Raw genomic sequence first — 2,783 nt, forward strand, 5'->3', positions numbered from 1 at the left:
AATCTGAATTAATAGCTAACAGACTGATTCATATAGACTATACATGTATAAAGTATGAATAATTACATTACCTGCTACAGGGGAAAAGACTCCTAAAATTATTTTCTTCCTATAGAGTACAATTTCAAGAATTACATTAGATTTTTAAATCCAAGCATTCCCAGGGCCAGAACGTTTCTCTGCTTAAAATATCAAGATAACATTACTGCTTTTATTCCTGTGCTTCCTAGATCAAAAGGTAAATACTGATGATAGCTGATTATCTATTTTGAAATGGAGTACAACACACGCTCTTCTTGGTGCGACTGGCAAACGACAGTCACACTATTCAGAACAAGCAACCATCTTAGCCCTAGATAACCTTATATTGTAGGACGAACAAAACTTTTCTAGGCAGCAAAATGCCCTGCCATGCATCTTTATATAATATCCAAAAGTAACAGTGAATGATTTAATTAAAAAAAATCATTCTCTAAAGGAAGCTCAGAACACAGCAATATCTACTTTCAAAGTATATCCCAAAGAGAGGTTGGGGTTTTTTTAGCATTTTATTGAACGAGTACATCAGCGAGTAAAATTTTAAGAAAAATCTACACACAGTTTCCTAGAAATAACAGTCCACAATTCCCTCAGTTATTTTTAACCATCTGGTTTTCATATTTCCCAAGCAGCTTATACAGGTTTTTCCCCCCATCTGTGATTTTCCTGGTTTTATTATTTTAATAAATAATGGACACCACAGGCGATCCTAGAGAAAAATGCACATCTCAGCACTGCATAGCTGGACAACTAAGTTCACTGGATGTCATCATCATCAAAGAGATCTTCAAAATCTAGTCAGAAAAATAAGATAAGGTAAAATTAACCTTAAAAATTTCAACTTGTTACATATGCACATCCTCAAGTAAGTACACTTCTTCATTATTTGGATTAGAGACAGAAATAAAGGTGAATTAAGTGAATGAGGATTACTGCACCAAATAAGATAAGGTAAAATTAACCTTAAAATTTCAACTTGTTACGTATGCACATCCTCAAGTAAGTACAGTTCTTCATTATTTGGATTAGAGACAGAAATAAAGGTGAATTAAGTGAATGAGGATTACTGCACCATCAGTTACCAGAAATGTAACATGAGGGTGGGAAGAGAGAGAAGAAAGGCAGGCAGACCCATGTATATGTTCTCTATCATACACAAATTAAACTGCTTCACTTGTACAACACAAGCTTTGCAATTAAATTAATGAGAGCAAAGTAAAGATTCAAAGGAAGTGCTTTTATAAAGGCATTCAGTAGCAATCACATTCAGAGTGGATCAACCACGATGCCCAGACTCCAGGGAAAATACTAGCTTTGTGCATGTAGCAAGTCTCAGTCAGATGTAGGCACTCCTGCAGAATTCTGGTTTTAGGTCAAGTATCCAGGCACATGCTTACAAATTTTGCATATTGACATTCATATCTGTGATTTGCTGTTAAAAATCCCTTCCTTAGAAAACGCTTCATTGCTTCATTGTAAAGGTACTAATAACATTTCTCAGAAAACTCATCTCACACTAGTGAAATGTGGCCAGCTAATCACAGCTGTTCTAGTCATCTTTGGGAACTACTTTTAGCTACTCGGCTTTGTATCTTCTTTGTACTAACACTTTAATAACGTAACTGAAACCAAGTCTTTGTTCTTACAGAAGGCAACGTACAAGTACCATACAATAAACCGAGGATTAATCCTCATTTAGAAGAGTCCTAAACTACCAACAGAATATAATACCACAACTTCATGGTAGGACTTTATGAAAATACCTACTCCTGAATATACTGGCTCCAACAAAGAGCTAGCTCACTCACAACTCTTAAGAGTATATTAAAGCTGAACTTCTTTTTTCTCCTGTATTCTAAGTCTTGAGCAACATGAGAAGCTTACTTTATTTCAAAATTAATACCAGTTCATGACATCAACACCACCACAGCAACCAAATTTAGTAACATATCTTAAATTCACTGTTGAAATGTCTAAATAGACTTCTTAAGAAGGATAAAAGAGTCACTTTAGTAACCAAATGTGAAATGTTGTATGTTCTACCCCGAAGTGGCCTTAGGGGTATATTCTACCCCTAAAAACATATCTGTTCTCCTCTCTAAAAGCAGCTATATATACTTATATAGATACAGTCGACTTTCAAATGCAGAAAACTTATAAAAACCAAAGTTTTACTTTGCTTTGGCTAAATATGCATGCATATATTAAGAGATTAAAGAATTATCTATAAAGTCATAACACCCAGAGACAAGTCTGTAAGGTTCTGTCCACGTTTTTATGTGTATTTGCACTGTTTAACATAAGCTATTTGTTATGCAAACAGATCAAGGCATTTTTCCTTGTAGTGATTAACATGTTAAATCGCCTAAAACCTCCAGGAGAGGAGAAACACGCATTCTGTCACTCCCACCTGCACCATTTAACACTGCAGCTCTTTTGTGACAGCGCTCACTGGAAGTGTGGTTAGCGAGAGCTTTAGCGACTACCAGGCACCAAAGACAAAAACTGGAGAGAAACAAAGCGAGGTTTAGTTCTGATAACCTTCAGTTTCCGAAGTTGTTAGCAGGCAGGCCCAGGGCGTCACCATCCCCGCCGGGCGGGCAGGCGCCGCGGTGGCCCCTAACCCCCCACCCCCGCAGCGCGGCGGCCCTTACCGTTAAAGAAGTCGGCGTGCACCGCTTTCTCGTTAGCCGCCAGGTCCATCAGCAGCCCCGTGCTTCCCCCTGCCTGGGAAAGCAGGCGCT

General features: G+C 37.9%; 1 long non-coding RNA gene across 1 annotated transcript; it reads right to left on the reverse strand.

Annotated features, from left to right (window-relative positions):
* Positions 1-539: 539 nt before the first annotated feature.
* On the reverse strand, positions 540-2,779 carry LOC104626398. The gene is made up of 2 exons (XR_738088.1): positions 2,694-2,779; positions 540-833 (listed from the first exon to the last, which is right to left on the reverse strand). It is a non-coding gene; the product is annotated as an uncharacterized LOC104626398 (long non-coding RNA).
* Positions 2,780-2,783: the final 4 nt, after the last annotated feature.

The sequence above is a fragment of the Phaethon lepturus genome, unplaced genomic scaffold (assembly GCF_000687285.1).
Source record: "Phaethon lepturus isolate BGI_N335 unplaced genomic scaffold, ASM68728v1 scaffold5279, whole genome shotgun sequence".
In the NCBI taxonomy this organism is placed as follows: domain Eukaryota; kingdom Metazoa; phylum Chordata; class Aves; order Phaethontiformes; family Phaethontidae; genus Phaethon; species Phaethon lepturus.